General features: G+C 38.7%; 2 protein-coding genes across 2 annotated transcripts in view; both read right to left on the bottom strand.

The window, feature by feature from the left end:
• The window catches only part of LOC307135129 (NLR family CARD domain-containing protein 3-like), a 52308-nt gene extending 39861 nt beyond the window's left edge, over positions 1 to 12447 (bottom strand). The window contains exon 1 of the mRNA XM_079831325.1: positions 12338 to 12447. The gene's annotated coding sequence lies outside the window, so the exon portion shown is untranslated. The remainder of the gene's footprint in view (positions 1 to 12337) is intronic.
• The window catches only part of LOC307134791 (NACHT, LRR and PYD domains-containing protein 3-like), a gene marked incomplete at its 3' end in the record, with an annotated part of 177276 nt that overhangs the window by 110853 nt on the left and 47325 nt on the right, over positions 1 to 19098 (bottom strand). The window lies entirely within an intron of this gene.

Here is a 19098-nt window from a genome sequence, read left to right as displayed (position 1 = left end):
ATTTCTAACGCATCATCTTACTCTAAAGGTACAAATTCTGTTGTGTACCTTATCAACATTATTTAATATTAAGCCATTGATTTTGGGCTGTTGGCAAACATAATTCTAAAGTGGAAACCATCTAAACATCAACAGACAGGTTGTTCATGTTTATACGCACTTTACTATCATTACTAACATTCAACAAAGCATGTATTGATGGATTTTGTTACCCTTGTTGTAAAGTGTACACTATTTCAACATTACCTGATGTGTTATTAACATTTGTAGACTCTTTATCAACATGACTTGTCATTAACAAAGCATTTATTATTATTTAATGAACCTACAAATGTTAACACATCAGTTAATGTTGAAATAGGGTACACGTGATAATAAGGTTCTCAAAATCCAATAATATACATGCTTTGTTTTAATAATGTTGATAAGGTATACAACAGCATTTTTACCTTTAGAGTAAGATGGTGAGTTAGAAATATTCATCCGTAGTGTGTGTGAACTGCTGTGTAAACTAATGTAAATATGTACAGTAAGATAACCTTACAAAAACAGTAAAGCTACAGGAATTGTTCATGATTAGTTCATGTTAACTAATGCATTAACTAATGTTAACTAATACAACCTTATTGTAAAGTGTTACCATAATAACTATAATACTTTTAGATCACTATTATTAGAATTGTTGCTAAGATACTAATATACTACTACTGTCAATGAAAAATGTATATTTTATAATGATTATTTTATTTTACAATACTTCCTTCTTAATTTCTTCGCTTAAGCTGTTATACTGGCAGAAGCCTGCAGTTTCAGTGAAAACAGGTTTATAAACGCATCTTATTACAAATGGGGTGAAATACTGTAAATCAACTGTCCACAAAAATGTTGGATATAATGCAAATGTGCTAATAGAGTGTAAGTGGTGCTCGCTGCATGTTAAACTCAAGGCACATGTAGAGATGGAGTTCACTGCATTTATTGGCTGTGAAACGAGGCAAGGACAATGCCAGATCATGAACTGATGGAGTGAGGAAAGTGTGCAGTTCAGTTTGAAACACGCAGCACAACAAACTGTAGACTTACTTCATTATCGTCTTTTGTGATTTGAAAAGGGCACGAAGCTATATCGTGCTTTTGATTTTAATTTCATTTTAGAGACGCTTTACCAAAGTGCATGCCGCAAGATACAAAGACAATTTATGTTATTACACAAACACATTTGGAGACGGAATTAAATCCGGTGACTCAAAGCACTTCAGGAGGTGGTCTGAGACGCATTCCAGATGAAACTGGACAAGTGTAAATGCAGATGGTTGTTGAAACCGCATATGGTTTACCACAACTTTACTCCTCACAAAACTGCCAAATTATAAACAAGTGAGAGCGTGTTTTAGGCTATATGACATGTTCTAGTCAAATATGACAGCGCTCATCTTCATTAAAAGTAGTGAGAATAAATTATTTAACCAGTGCTGATGCTACTCTCTCTCCTATTGATCTTGAAATTAGCTGATGATAAATAACATGCTTCTCATAGCGGTAGTTTTACGATGACGTGAACACCGTTAAACCAGCGTATAGCATGGAAATAAAAAATTGGATATATATCCGTTTTGCAAAGGCCCATTTATGTGGCCAAGTGTAAATGGAATTGTTTTGACAAATCATATCAGTAAAAACACATGAAAAGGTTCTTACTAGACTAGCATTTACTAAAATGATGCAATGCTCTTTTTATTACCATCTCAGCACAGCCTTGATCATCCAATGAGAACTGGTCCTTCTCAGGGCTCACCTGAAAGCAAGGTAAAGAAAGAAGAGATAAACATTCAACTACAGACAAAGATTCAGAGATGATCCAAATGAAGCAGCACAGACACTGGACTCCATCTGATAATAACAACGAGGCCGATATATTAAGACTAATAAATAATGGATTATTTCCTGCAGCTTCAGATGTGTACTGTTCACCATGATGGTTGTGAAATGTTTAAATCACTTTGAAAAGGAAGACACATTCAAGGTGCATCACAATCAGCGCGGTGTTACAGGGAGAGTTTGTTTGTGCATTCGCAGCATTTTGTGGAATTGTAAGCTGTAATATTTTTTAAATGTTGTGTATATCTGATTTATCTCAGATAGGATGAGTTACTGAACGCTGCAGTAAAGTGCTTCACTGTAGGCCAACCGGTGATAATCTCTTCCACACGCGAGCTCAAACAGCAATGCAGGACAATAATAACTGACTGTCATATATACATAACATTATAATGAGAAGACTATTGCAATAAGACGCTGTGAATTCTTTGGGTCTAGCTGCCGTGCTTCAGCGCTGTTGTGGGAAGAACGCGCTGAACAACAGGAGTTCCACATTTTGACAAACACAGTCAAGTTCACTTGTGCATTTGCATCAATGTGTGCAGATATAAGTCGTGATAGTAAAGTTATGTAGTATAAACCTTTGATTTCTCTCATATAGGATGGATTAGGATTAGTTAAATAACTCAAGCAAAGCTCTTCATTGTACCGCTGATGCTCATTGGCTTCAACGCAGAACATTAATAACAATAATTGGGATTGTCATATATAAATTACATTATAATGAGAAAACTATCTAAGTAAAACGCTGTGAATTCTTTGGGTTTAGTTGCCGTGCGTCCACAACAGGAGTTTCAATACGTAACTTAGTTCAAGTTCATCTATGCATGATTTTGTGCAAGTAGGAGTTGTAATATTGTGTTTATTTTGTATAAATATCTAATTGATCATATATAGGTTGTGTTCCATTGAGCTAAACAAAAGCGCTTGGGTTTATGGGTGTTCATTCAGCTCTTCAGCTTTAGCACGCGCACCTCAAACACACGTTATTTGAAACCATCCTATTAAACACGCATAATATTCCTGTAATTTTAAAAATGTTAATATGTTTTCAAAAGTATTGATGCATTATTCATCAGAACTAGTACTTTTATTGTTCTTGTATCATTTTCATCAACAATATGAGTAAAATAATTCCCTTATTGTCCATTTGATTTGATTTATCCATGGCACAGGCATTTGATTCTTTATGTAGCCTAAGTAATGTTGCCCATGACTTGTTTGCATTTTAATTTCATTTTATTTATTATTATTTGTAAGGCAATAGATGTTTTGGGTAAAACTTTACAATACATTTGTTATTGCATTAACTAACATGAACTAACAGAGCAAAACTTTTGTTAATGTGAGTTAATAAAATATGTGAGTTGATGTTAGTTCACAGTGTGCACTAAATGAACAGATACAACACTGGATCATAAACATGTTGAGATTAACGTTAACTAAGATTAATAATCCTGTAGAAGTATTGTTCATTCATTGTTAGTTCATGTTAGCTAACACTAACAACATGAAAACTTATTGTAAAGTGTTGTCATTTTTTTTTTTTTATAAAGAAAGTTAATTAATTTAATTTTTACAATCATATGATAGCCAATAGAATGAATGGCTACTGTACTGTATAGGTTTGATTTATGTTGAAGTGTTTGAGTCATGGCTTTTAAAGGTCACGTTTTTCGTGTTTATTTGAAGCTTTGATTGTGTTTACAGTGTGCAATATAACATGTGTTCATGTTTCGCGTGTAAAAAAAATACAGTATTTTTCACACAATTTACTTATCTGTATACTGCTGTTTTCACTGTCCTCAAAACGGCTTGAAAGATTTCCCTGTTCTATGAAGTCCCTCCTTCAGAAACACGTAACGAGTTCTGATTGTGCCAGCGGTTCCCGTGTTGTGATTGGACAGCAGCTTAGCGCACGTTACCGGAAAGGTCACGCCTCTCACCATAACGGGGATGCATGCGCTCAATGATCTCTAAGTACAGCGTCCCTGGGAAAGCCAAACAAAGGTGACTTGACTCCGGGATGAAAATAACAGCGTCTCGACGACATGGCGACAAACAAACTATACGAACGCAACCGAACGCAACATTTCTTTTTCTCCACGCGGGAGCAACAAGACCACTCCCCCTTTTTCGCGTACTCTTGTGGGCGGAGGTTAGTCGACAAACTGCTCTACTGACGTAATTAAAGCAGGAAGTACCAGGATGTAGATTAAACCGGCCGTTCGCTGTAGGCTTTGAAAGGGAACTTCTGTTAAATAAAATATCTCGCTTGGCATTGAACTTTGAGCTTTATAATTTCACAGGTATTATTTATGCTCTAACATCAACATTACACACTAACTAAAGTTTGAAAAATGGGATCACGAAGAACAGGACCTTTAATGATGAGCCTTTTGTTTTTGTAATCAGGCTCTCAAAGTATATAAAATTTGGATTTAGATTAATCGGCCAATATATCAGTTATCGGCTTTCAAATATAAAGAACGATCAGTTATCGAACTCTGCCCAAATGTTTATATTGGTGCATCCCTAATTTTAATTTCCAAAAAGAAAAAAAAAAAAACAATACCTTCTGTACTCTCTGTATCTCTGACTTCTGACTGGGACAGAGTGCGGAGGGATCAACCTCACAGAGAGTCTACAAAACATCAAATTAGACATGAAACACTGATGTAAATATGTGAACAGCCTAGATCTCACACGTGTGTTTGCTTGGTTTGCTCATTCTCTTACAGCACAACTCTCACTTACCTCATGTAGTCCCACAGTAAGAGCAGCACAATCACCACTGCCTGATGACAGCTGGGTCTGACGGCTTATCTGAACATATGAAATAAAGCGTTACATACAGAAACACTTCACCTAAAAACATAATATATGGAATATAGCAAAGGGATAATGTACAGTCAGCAAGTAATTAATACAAAATAAACATGGACAGGATAATCAGATAATCATACATAACTACCCATCAATAAATATTTGCACATAAAATATTGATTTGAGATAATATACAAGATTACAAAATAGTTCAATTTCAAATCAATATTTCAAGGTAATGTTAATGTCTTTTATGCATCACATTAGATGCGTGTTCATTATAGTGTGTCATGTTGTGTGTGTGTGTCTTACAACAGTTTTATGAGGACACCGTTTTATGAGGACATCATAAGAACATGTTCTTGATGTTTGACTTTGACTCAGTGTGTTGTTAGTTTGACAGAAGTCTGGTCTATGAGGACACTAGTTTTACCGGGACACTGGTCACTAGACACATTTGGACGGCACCTGAGCTCCAGTATTTGTGTGTATGAGAGAGTGATACGAGACACTGCTTCTGTGCTAGTTACACAGTAAGTGATCCTGACTCACTTTTTACACACAATCATAATTCAGTGACTGATAACTCTGGCAAACGATCTGTTTCTGAGCTGAAATCTATTCTATTCTTTAAGGAATAACTCAATTATTACATTACCTTCTTGGATACCTTTAGAGTTGCTGTATCTTATTTGGTTTAATCTGATTCTTCTCAGTTATCATCTGGAAAAAAAAGAAGAGCAAATAAAAATCAAAACAAAATAAAGACAAATAAATACTAATTTTAGTATTACATATTGAAAGCCAATTTCAACCGAGGGTCCTATTTTTTTCTTCTTCAATTATTATATATATATATATATTATAATAATTATAATAAATATTTTTCGATATTGGTATTAGCCGAAATGAGCTGTGAATTATGGGTTATCAGTATCGATCCTAGTATTCCATATGTGCACCACAGTGTCCCAGTAAAACTAGTGTCCTCATAGACCAGGATTCTCAAACTAACACAACACACTGAGATCCTTCAGTCAAGACAAACATCAAGAACATGTTCTTATGATGTCCTCATAAAACGGTGTCCTCATAAAACTGGTGTAAAGCCACACACAACCTGACCTGACATACTGTAATGAACACACATGTAATGTGATGCATTAAAGCCATGAACATTAACTTGTAGGGCTGCACAATACATTCCTTTATCATTCATACCTATTCATGGTAGTGACATTGGAGTATAGCCCTATGTGAAGTCAATTAGGCTATATGGATCATAGTTGATCTCTTATAGTGAAAACAGCCTAATAAACTGCTGCGGACTGTCATTAATTGCAATAAAACATCCAAATACAAAGAAAAAAATCAGTTTTGTAGCTTTAACCAGGAATAATTATATCTGATGTATACAGTAAAGACAATGCAGTGTTATTTTACAGTTGATTACTCTATATACCCTTATTACTGTTCCTAAATGCTATAAGACTTACCTGGAAAACATGAGGCACTGTTTATTTCATATTTTTGTTCCATTTTTGTATCTATGCTTGCAGTTTATCATTTTCTATGCAGACGCACACCCCTACAAAATCACACCAATCATTCTAGAATGATTAGTTATTTCCAAATAAAGCTATTTAAGTCATCTGGTGAAATTGTTTTTCATATTGCATTATATATTGCAGGGAAAAAAATCAATATTGCCATATCAGGTTTTTTTAAATATTGTGCATCTCTATTAACCTGGGTAACATTTAAGCTTTAATATTACCTTTAACCATACTCTGTAAATAAAATATAATGTACCAGCTTTATTAAACAAGTTTTAAATGACGAGCATCGCTGATTCTCTGTAAACAGAATCACTATAAGTGCGCTAGCACCGTTAGCATCACGCGCTAGCTGCTTTCTAAGTGTAAAACGAGCTGGGAAGAGCTAACAGGACATGCACAAATAAGCCAAACGGACCCACAGGCTATTAGAGAAGCATTATAACATTATTAAACAGTGTTATAACTTACCTTTAAATAACAGTTGCCTTCATCAGGTCCGCAGTCCTCTCATGTCCGGTCCAAACAGGAAATTAACTTGCCCCATACACCTCTGACTACACCACACTTATCATAATATAAACGGGATTTTATCATATAATTAATATATTACTTGCAAAAATACTTAAATAATTAGTATTTTGCATTATGTTGCTTATTATACAGACTTATGCTGAAGCTGAATGAAGCTCCGCCCACCGGCGCCATCTTGTTTTCACGATTTCCCGCCTACCGGAACCGATCTGTCCAATCAGAGGCCTCAAAACTTACACTTGTGTGTATTATGCAAATTTTTGATGACGCAGGTGTTATACCGGGACCTGGCTCCAGGGGCGCACTCCCGAAATCAGGGATACACTGTGTATAGTAAAATTTCTGGGTTTTGTGGTATGTAAGGACATCGCGCCAAAATTGGAGAGGGTGCTTCTGGGACATAGTAAATGTGATCTACACTGCCGGAATTATGAGGACATGGCCCCTGTCCTCATAAACCCAAATGTCCCCGTAATGCTGGTGCGTATTCAGGTCAAAAGTCCTCGTAAACCACAAAAACAAACACACACACACACACACACACACACACACCTCGCAAAATCAACACTTCATTCAAAACTATTTTAACTTTTTCTAAAACTGGTGCTTATGTGTAGTAACTCTACACACAAACATCAAATGATTGGCCATACACACACACCAAACTACACACAGATGTGACAAATGCAGTGAACTATAATACGTGACTGTTACGCATCTGTGACTTACAGTCTCTGACAAACGCTTGGAAACATTAATAATGTTTAATGTTCCTCAGAGAGTCTCTTTTGCTCATGAATCTGATCATAACTCCAGTAAATCAGTGAAATATTCCTCCAGTGTAGATCAGCTGTTCACACACACACACACACACACACACACACACACACACACACACACACACACACACAAACCAGTGTAGATCAGCTGTTCACACACACACACACACACACTCCAGTGTAGATCAGCTGTTCACACACACACACACACACACACACACACACACACACACACACACACACACACACACACACACACACACACACACACACACACACACACACACACACACACACACCAGTGTAGATCAGCTGTTCACACACACACACACACACACACACACACACACACACACACACACACACACACACACTCCAGTGTAGATCAGCTGTTCACACACACACACACACACACACACACACACACACACACTCCAGTGTAGATCAGCTGTTCACACACACACACACACACACACACACACACACACACACACACACACACACACACACACACACACACACACACACACACACACACACACACACACACACACACACACACCAGTGTAGATCAGCTGTTCACACACACACACACACACACACACACACACACACACACACACACACACACACACACACACACACACACACACACACACACACACACACACACACACTCCAGTGTAGATCAGCTGTTCACACACACACACACACACACACTCCAGTGTAGATCAGCTGTTCACACACACACACACACACACACACACACACACACACACACTCACACTCCAGTGTAGATCAGCTGTTCACACACACACACACACACACACACACACACACACACACACACACACACACACACACACACACACACACACACACACACACACACACTCCAGTGTAGATCAGCTGTTCACACACACACACACACACACACACACACACCAGTGTAGATCAGCTGTTCACACACACACACACACACACACACACACACACACACACACACACACACAAACATTCCAGTGTAGATCAGCTGTTCACACACACACACACACACACACACACACACACACCAGTGTAGATCAGCTGTTCACACACACACACACACACACACACACACACACACACACACACACACACACACACACACACACACACACACACACACACACACCAGTGTAGATCAGCTGTTCACACACACACACACACACACACACACACACACACTCCAGTGTCGATCAGCTGTTCACACACAGACACACACACTCGAGTGTCGATCAGCTGTTCACACACACACACACACACACACACACACACACACACACACACACACACACACACACACACACACTGTTCTCTATGTGAATATATAGTAAAGTGTGATTTATTCCTGTGATCAAAGCTGAATTTATCATCATTACTCCAGTCTTCAGTGTCACATGACCTTCACTAATCATTCTCATATGAGGATCTGGGCCCGTATTTATCAAGCATCTGAGAATTATGCCACGTTCCAGGTAACCCGTAACCGAACCGAACCGTGGCATTGGTGTATCCTTACACCCCTAATATGGACAATCATTTGATGTGTGTGTGTAGAGTTACGCCTGCTGGCTCTGCTAGACAGTGCAGATGTTAGTTGGGCTACAGGTGCATTCAATTAGTAATCAACCCATTATTATGGCGGTTGGGATATAATGCCGCGTTCCAGCAACCCGTAACCCGTGTTTTTCCAACCTTCTACCCGTGAAAGTGGACTGGAACGGCAGCCAAACCCGTGACTTCCCACTCGTGAACAGTTACGAGTTTTGACGTCACATAGCCCGCGAAGCGACAATGGCAGCCCCTACGGATGCAGTGTTTATGAAACAAATATACAAACAACGTAAAATAAAAGGTATAACAGCTTTTATTGCCGCCTGCGCTGTTTTTCTCCTCCGTTTCCCTCAAATAAGCAAGGAGGAAGCACCTTTGGTGATAGAAATGATTGTAAATGAGCATACACCCCGTACGGTCCGCCATGCTTTGATTACATCTAACTACCACACAATTCCTTGCGCTCAGGCAGTTTGGCGTGACTTTGCCTGGAACACTACAAAGTCGTGAGTCGTGAGTCGTGAGTCGTGGTTTGAAGTTGTAATTTACGGGCTCAAAAACCTGCCTGGAATGCAGCATAACTCACAAGAACACTGCTAAGAATTGACTTAAGAGTAAAAAAAAAAGTTGCGCTTAAAAGTTAGTTATCAAGCATCTCAGTCATACTTTAAGTGAAGTGTAGGACTAAATCTTAAGTGTCAGTCTTAGAGTTGATTTACGACACTTTGCTGTGCCACAAACGGGATTTTGGATGATGTCATAGGCATGAACCAATCACTGAATAGATGTCCTTATTAGGGCTGAAACGATTCATCGAGTTACTCGATTAACTCGATTACAAAAATTCCTCGAGGCAAAAATTCTGCCTTGAAGCCTCGTTAAATTCTTATGACGCACACTATACAGGGATCTGATTCACATGGACCGCTGTTCAATGTTCAGGAAGCTCACCATAGCGCGTGATACATTTTGAATTTAGTTTAGATTCTAGATGCCCATAATCACTATAGTAACTGCATGTTTTAGATGCCCAGAATCACTATAGTAACTGCATGTTTTACACAGTTTATGTAAGTTGATTACCGTTCTTATAGCTGCCACACACACACACACACTCAATTTTTTTGAGCCCCGCCCTCCCAAAACGACCCCTGCCCCCCCTGTATGAATGACAAAAAATATTTGTCATTACGGTCGACAATAAGAATTGCCCGATGGTCCGGTGCCAGCGTGAAAGACACTCGGGCCAGAGCTGCATCTTCACGGAAACTGATCATTTGAGCATGTTTAAGCCTTGCCAATTTAAATATTCAAGCGCTCATAGACGAGAAAGTGTCTCTCAGTTTGATACTCGCGAAGCGCAGCAACAGCACACATAAGCTCGGCCACGCGTCTCACAGCGCGCGAATATTCACACAAAATTATATCAAAATGCCTGTCTTGTTTAGTATCATCGTAAACATAGTCGGTTAGGTCTTTTAAATGAACGTAAACATGAAATTTGCCAGTCACCGCCAGCATTTATGGTCATTTTCACAAGTTTTAATGGTCCACAGAATATCTAAACATGCAATATATCAAAAGAAAGAACAGATCCACTGTTTTATTCCAGCTTCATACATTATTTTTTTAATCAACACTTGAATGTTGCAAGTTTCATGAAAAAGCAACATTTTGAGGATAAAGCTGAGACAATCATGTTTTTGTAAAAGACTAACATTACGTCCGAACGATGAACAAAACACAGATGTTGTAGATGGAGTCCATCAACATCCCAAAGCTTGACAGTCCTATAACTCGTCCTGGGGCGACATTTCATTCAATAACATTAGGCAGGTGTGATTTATATGCTGTTTAATGGTGATGATCGCGTTATTTTACATATGCATCTGCTTATGATATCGCACGTTGCTGCTTCTTCGGCAGTGTTTTGATCAGGAGATTCTGTTCTCGTGCAGGAAATGCGCTACAGCGCCCCCTACCGTAAAACAGTGAACACACATGGAAAGCCGGAAAATATCGTCAATGGCTATATAAATATTGAGATAACAAAATACAAAAAAATTCCCTCACTGCTCGACTCAATAACTTTTAATAAGGGTTAATCTGTATTTATATGCAGTGATATATAATTTTATGCAGACTATGCAGTGATATTTTACATTTGATTACTATTTTTGTACCTGACAATCTAGTTTAGACCTACATGAAAATAACTGTTTATTTCATTTGTATATGTTTGTTCTGCTGTATTTATTTGTGCTTTTGCTCGTAATTTGATTATTTGTTCTTATTTTATTACTGACGGTCTTTAACAATATAAAAAAATTATATGAGTTAGGATATTAGTTTTTAGAGTCATAACCTTATTTTTTAAGCTTACATGGCTCAAAAACAATACTAGGCCTATTTTATTTTATTTATCTTTTTTTTTTGTGGTGGGGTCAGTGAAAAATCTGGCAGGGGAAGTAAAAATTTGAACCCCTGAAAAAAATTTGCATTGAGCCCTGAAAAATTGCCATGATGAATATAATAGATTTTTTTTTCTTATACATTTATAATCAATCTTTGAACCTCACCTGAAAGAAATTTGTCATACTTTTGAAAAAGAGTTGGTAAGATTTTTCAAGAACCGTTTATGCTTTTGCGTTTTCTTTTCTTGGTGTGTGTAATATTGATGGTTTCTGTGTAATACTGATGGTTTCTCCTTTCCTATTTCATTTAAATGTTCAAATTTGCACCTTTGTGTACTTCAGACTGTAAAGAATCTGATGAATGCAGCACACACACACACATACTTTCTTTTTTTAAAGAAAGTAAAGCAGAAACACTAGAGCTGATGTCATTATAATCTCTGTCAGGGGCTGAATCTGCTTACCGTGGTTTAACAAGTCAGACCAGTTTTTTCTTCAAGACTGCTCATAACATTTTTCACACACACAAGTTTGTTTCATAAAAAGGTGGATTGTCCTCATATGAATCCGAGAAGTGATAGTTGATCTAGTTATTAAAACAGTCTTCATTGAGCGGCTCTATTTATAAACTCACTTTACGACACAACTCCCTAAAATGGACGTTAAACTGTAAAGATTGAGTTTAATATGATCGCACACAGAAAACACTGCACAATAATATGACATGATATCAGAAGCTGATGAATGAACTTACCGTAATGTGATATTTATGGCCGTTTTTAACTCCTGGAAATGAGACTTTACATCTCGTCAGAATCGAGTCTTTCCTCTCGGTTTGGACTCTCAGGTGTTTCCTCAGAACGCGCATGCGCAGGAGGCCTCAGGTGTCAACAACACATAAACCCCGCCCATCTCTCTTCTTCTGCTCTTAGTGTTCAGTCGCTCGTTAAATGTGTTTAGCGCCTCCTCCTGTACTGGAGATGTCCTTCATTATTTATATTCACTGCACTTCCAGTTTATTATCATTTGTTTCACTGTAATTCTTTATAAATTAATGTTATTTGTCATTAATATACACTCCACATTTCTTTACATTTCCCTCACAATTATCTGTATTTGTTTTATCAATGAAAAATAGTGTATTACAGTCTCTGATGTCTTTTGTTTCTTTTTAGGAATGTGTATCTATATTGAATTTAATTTCTCCAAGAGGAATCTCTATTCTGTCATTCATTTGATGGTGTTTGGTATTAATGTCTTTCGAAGTTTTGAAATTGCACCAAAGCTATTAAAAACCCAAGTAAGCTGATATTTGCCCTTAACCCTTGAACCCATAACATGTCTCATGACTGTTGTGTTTGCTCCAGGGTGTGTTTTATTGACATGGGATTGATCAGAAACCCAGTAAACACTGTGACATTTTCTGAAGCCCAGATCCACTTGTGCTTTGTGAGTAGCATATAGACTCGATCCCCTTTCTCCAACAGCAGCGTTAAGCCGTTTCCTCCGTTCTCTGGAGGAGAAGCTTCACTCTTGTGATGAACTGCTGTTGCTTCTTGCTTTCCATTCCTCATCAAGACCAGCCTTGTTCATGTGTAACTCCACAATGGTAGAAGAAACTGCAATAGTGAACTCCTCGTAGCGCTGCTGTGAATATCCCTGTTAAAGCGTGACACAGATCTCCATGGAACAGCTGGACATGCATTATACACGTGTGTTGATATTGTTTTCAGCGTGTGGATGAACAATACCTGTGGCCTGGTTGTAGGCATCACCAACATTAGTGTAGACATTCTTGTAAACCAGTGTCGTATCTTTGTCAACTGCTCCAAAGAAACCCTTGGATCCTAATGAAGCTGAAAACACCAGCTTTGGCTTGTCTGAAGAGAACATACGCCTTCTTAAAATGAGGACAATCGGCTCAGTAGCAATGCAAACAAATGATATCGGCCTAGAACACTTTTTCAAACACATTTCTGTACAAAACAAAGATTATTGGAGCGTTTTATAGAGGAAAAACTAAACACTATTTCAGTCTGTCTACTTCAAAACTCCATATTTAATTCAATGGGATTCATGACATTTCTTGGTAATTATTTTTGAAAGCTGTAAATCCTCCAGCAATAGTTTTTCCCCAATAGATATTCTAGCACACAGGTCTTCAAACACATCAGTCTCACCTCGGCTTTCCTTCTTGAGTTCCTCAATCTGAGCTTCACTGTCAGCCAGTCTGAGCTCCAGAGCTTTGAGTCGCGTCTCCATTCCTCCAAGATCCTTCAGTAGTTCTGCACATATTCCCAGAGGACAAGTACTGGGTCGTTTTCATCTTTAGTGCTCAATTCAGAGGCCACCAGTTCAAATATAAGACATTTGCACAGAAGCAGAAGAACTGCTGTTGTTAAACTCATTCTTAATGCTAAAGTGTGTTAGAGATGTGTGTGCTGTATTCATCAGAATGCCACAAATCTGACGCTTTTATACCGTCATCTGCAATAATTCACATGTGATGGACAATTTAGCCAATGCCAGGCAAACACAGCATATGACTGTTTCTCAAAAACACTGTTGCTCTACATTTGTGCTTAATGTTTCACAAATGGATGCAATATTGACAGACTAAAGCTGTGGATGTTTTCTTTGGCAGCTTCATCTGTAAAAACACTGAACTCTGGACGTTCACTAATGCTCACAAATCTGTGTTTTAGAACAGCACTTGTGATATGGATGAACACATCTATATTATTATCATGTAAAGCTGTTTATTTGTAATGTTTTTAGAATATCATGTGTAATATTATAGCCAGTAAAAGGGGGGATTATGAACAGAACAAATCTCTGGAAATCCCCTTTGAATCAAACCTTTGACTTGTGCACTATGGGATGGCAGAAACTGTAAAGCTCTTGATGTCCCACTGACACCTGTTGTCTTGATCATGCTCATGTGTTTGATGATAGTCATTAGTTTGGTCTTTATAGCTCTCGTGTTCCCATTGGTCTGTGTTTAGCTTTGCCCGTGTAAGCACTGTTCCGTAAGTTGACGTGAGCCGAGCCGTGTCTTTGTTTGCTTTATGTTTGCTCATGTTTGGGAAATAAAGCTGCACTGGTTCTCCAACATGCCTGCAGTGACTCATGACAGAACGCTGGACTGTCCAATATGAGCAGCAGTTTGAGTATTTCACCTTCATCAAGACAAACATCAGGAGAACATCAAGCACAAAGAACATCACAGGGACGCTCAGAGAATGCTGGGAGAAGTTAGAGAATGTTGTTTTCTCTCAATGTTACGAGAATGTGTTTGAACTAGGAAAACATTACAAGACATTATTTCAGGAGCGTTTATTACTAACATTTCCACAACTATTACATAACGTTAGTGAAAGTTCTGGTTCCTCTTTTCCTGTTAGCTGGGTATAAACAGAACACACACACTTTTTCTGTTGTGTTGTTTTCCACACGTCTTGTTAGATTTGACATGTGTGATGTTTTTTGGGTGACCAAGCTTTTCATGCTTACTTATTTATTTTACTATCATTATTGTATTATTTTCCTATTATTTGTTGTTTATAGTTGCTGTTCTTCAGTTAATTGTATGTACTTCTGCTGTTATTTTATTTTCTCCCTTTATTTGTAGTTCATATATGAATGCTGCTTCAACACAATTCACATCATATGACAGATTCATAATTGTATTTCTCTTTTTATTTATTTTTTATACTCAGAACTATCCTTGTTCTGTTTCCATGGCCCTTTTTATTAACGAGAGACGGACTATAATACATATATGGGATATTTCAATGGCATCTGTAATTGTTTGATGTTTTCTGTTGATGTGGAGGAAAAGAGAAAAAGATTTGACTTGTGCTGTCTAGTTATGTTTGAGTTTGTGTTCTTGCTGTAGAAAATGTAAGCTTTGCTCTTTATGATTCCATGTTTTGGACGGTGGACCTCCAGAGACTCTCACACAGTTTAGTGGAACTACTACTACTACAGTCAAATGGGAATCTTAAAGTAAAGTTTGATCTGTTATTTGTGTGTTCAAATATTTAATGTTCTTACTTTACTGTGAAATCCAGACCTGTGGCTGTAAGAAATGAATGGCTTCCATTGGATCTATTTTTCTCTCTTGAATTCACATAAACATGCGCAGGGCAGCTCAGTGGCTCAGCATCACTTCACAGCAGAAGATCCCGGTTGGAGTCCCGTCTGAGCCAGGAGTCAGCAGTTCTCCGTGTGTCGCTGTGGGTTTCCTCCAGGTCCTCCAGTTTCCATCACAGCTCAAAGACATGCAGAGGCACATTAGCCATACTCAAGTGTGTGTGTGTGAGCCGGGGATGGGCTGGCCTTCTGTTCAGGGTGTGTTGAACGTTCAGACGTTTGCAGAACATTTCCACAATTATAGAATGGCCTGTTCCTCTAACGTTCACATTAACCAGGAAAAACATTGAGAAATAGCGTTTTCATAACTCAATGTGAATGTTAATCATAGAGCATATTTCTGTCCGCTGGGGAGGAGTGTGTTGAGGAGTGGCTAAAGTTATCTCAGGGGGATTTTAATGATCTGGCCTTGAAGGACATTTCTTAAGGCTATCGCTGGTCTCTGGAGCTCTGGGCCTGGTTTATCAATCTAACGCAGAAACCAGCGCAGAAATCATCTCACCACAGGGTTCACGTGTGATTCATCAATCGCTCGTTTGCCACCAATCCCATCGCACGAATGATAAATGTGGCGCTAAAAACAATCGTCATTCATATCTCCTCATCTTCCAGAACGCTTCGCTATATTTCCTGCACTTCTGCATCTTGTTGAGATCTCCATACACTGGAAAAATGTACCGTAGAATTCATACTGGCAGGAGCTTTTGCAGGATCATCATTGGCTGCTGCCAAGCCACTCCATAGCAACCAAACAGAGCACCCTAGCAACCGTTTAACAAGACCTGTATCTCTGCATCAGAGCGTTGTGTAAAGATGGGGGTCGGATCTTTGACTCGTGTTAGCAAACTGGACTTTCAACATGCTAGACATGCTAGCAGTGAATAGCTACATGCTAATGGCGATTAGCTTAGGGTTAAAACATGATAAACACAAGTAAAAGTGTGTTAGCATCATGCTAGCTAAATACTAACCGTGTTAACATCATGCTAGCAGCATGCTAATCATGTTAGCATTAATGCTAGCAAAATGCTAATTGTGTTCACGTCTTGTTAAAAACATGTTAGCAACATGATAATTGTGTTAGCATAATGCTAGCAAAAGGATAATTATGTTAGCATTATGCTAACAACAATGCTAATCATGTTTGCATTATGCTAGCAAATTGGTAATAGTGTTAACATCGTGCTAATTGTGTTAACATTAATGCTAGCTAAACATGCTAATTGTGTTCACATCTTGCTAAAAACATGCTAGCAACATGGTAATTGTGTTAGCATAATGCTAGCAAAAGGTTAAGTATGTTAGCATTATGTTAACAACAATGCTAATCATGTTTAAATAATGCTAGCAAAATTGGTAATTGTGTTAGCATCATGTTAACAAACATGCCAATAGTGTTAGCATTAGGTTAACAAATTGTTAATTGTGTTAGCTTCTTGTTGAAAATATATAATAGCATTATGGTAACATTATGGTAGCAACATGCTAAATGCGTAAGCATCATGCTATCAATATGCTAATCATGCTGGCATCTTGTTAAAAAACTATTAGCAAAAATTGTGATTGTGTTATTATAATTTCAACATGTTAATTGGGTTAGCATTATGCTAACAACCTGCTAATTGTGTTAACATATTCTTAAAACATGCTAGCAAAAAGCTAATTGTGTTAGCATATTACTAAAAAGATAACTGCTTGCTAATTGAGTAAGCATAATGCTACCAACATGCTAATAATGCTAGCATCTCGTTAAACAAATGTTACCATAAATGGTCATTTTGTTATCATAATGCTAGCAACATGTTAATCGTGTTAGCATCATGCTAGCAACCTGCTAATTGTGTTATTATCCGCTGCTAAGGAGACAGCTGTGACTGGCGTGGACCACGTCTTTCGTTTACATGGCCTTCTGATAGATGTGGTTTCCGACAGGGGGCCCAGTTTGTGTCCAAATTTTGGCGAGAGTTTTGTAAATTACTGGCGGCGACGGTCAGTTTGTCCTCGGGTTTCCATCCCCAGGACAATGGGCAAACCGAGCGAGCCAACCAGGACCTTATTATTTTGTTATTATTATGCTAAAAACATGTTAACAATGTTAGCATGGTAATCATGTTAGCATTATGCTAGCAACATGCTAATTATGTTAGTAACCTGATAATCATATCAGCATCTTGGAAAAAACCTGCCAACAAAAATGGTAATCATGTTAGCATCATGCTTCATCATCATCATGACACATTTATTTGTAAGGACCTTCAGCTTAACGTGTGGTGGGAAATGCAGGTTTTTGCTGCAAACACTGGAAGATGTGAAATCCCGAACTATTTCCCCAAACGTCAGTTCCAGTGAGTCCTAGTGACCATTACAGTTGATTGAGCACAAGTGGGAAACGAATGCTGCCGTTCTCCAGACCAGAGCAATGCATGAGAGCCTGTAGTTGCTCCTGACAGTGAACCAACATGACTTTAGCTGTGGAGCTGACAGGATTCCAGCACAGACGGTGTTTGGCACACACACTGAACCTCACGCCACAGAGCCTTAAAGCTAGCGCTGTAGCTCGACTGCTAGCGCAGATTCAGAGGATTTCTGTGTTCTTCCACAGGAGCAGCACAGCAGCGGGAGCACTGAAGAGGAACCAGACCATGCTGGACCTTTCACTGTCAGGATTCATGGATCCACTGACTCATTTCTCTCTAGATGTGTGTTAGGTTGTGTTGGAGGCATGGTCACTGATCACAGCAATCATCATCACCACCAGTTGGACCTCATTCACCTGCCTATATAATTGCCTTACCTGCTATCTGTGTTTGTCAATCGTTGCAGTTGTCCCAGGTGTGTTTCGTGTGCAGTCTTCCTGGTGTCGTGTGTTGATGGGTTCCGCTTCGTGGAGTTCCTGTTTGCCTGGTCTTGCCCATTGCGTCCCTGTGTCATGCCACGCTGCACTGGATTCCTGTCTCCTCATTCTCTCTGCCTGCTTCAGAGATTCTTCTGGGACTCTTGAGTTTATGCTGCCTGTTAATTCTTGTGTCCCTGTTAGTAAATAAAGAGATCTTTCACTCGCTATTGGATCCTCATCTGTTTCCTGCATTGTCTGCGTGACATAACGATCGACCCCAATGGATCCAGCGAGTACGGCAGATTTACAAGAATACCTTTTCAATACCAACCAGCATATGGACCAGCAGGATGGACAGCTTCTCACTACTATACGAGTGGTGCAGGCATTAGTGACACAGGTGTCCGAGCTCACCACTCAAGTGCGACAGCTGACATCACCCAGCCCACCGTTTCCCCGGAAACAATCAACAACAGCTACCAGCACGAGCCGCACATTCCCACACCCGAAAGATATGCGGGGGA

Source organism: Gobio gobio (genome assembly GCF_949357685.1).
Source record: "Gobio gobio genome assembly, chromosome: 12".
Classification (NCBI taxonomy): Eukaryota; Metazoa; Chordata; class Actinopteri; order Cypriniformes; family Gobionidae; genus Gobio; species Gobio gobio.
Note: the sequence above shows the minus strand (reverse complement) of the source record. Positions and strands in the feature narration are given on the sequence as shown.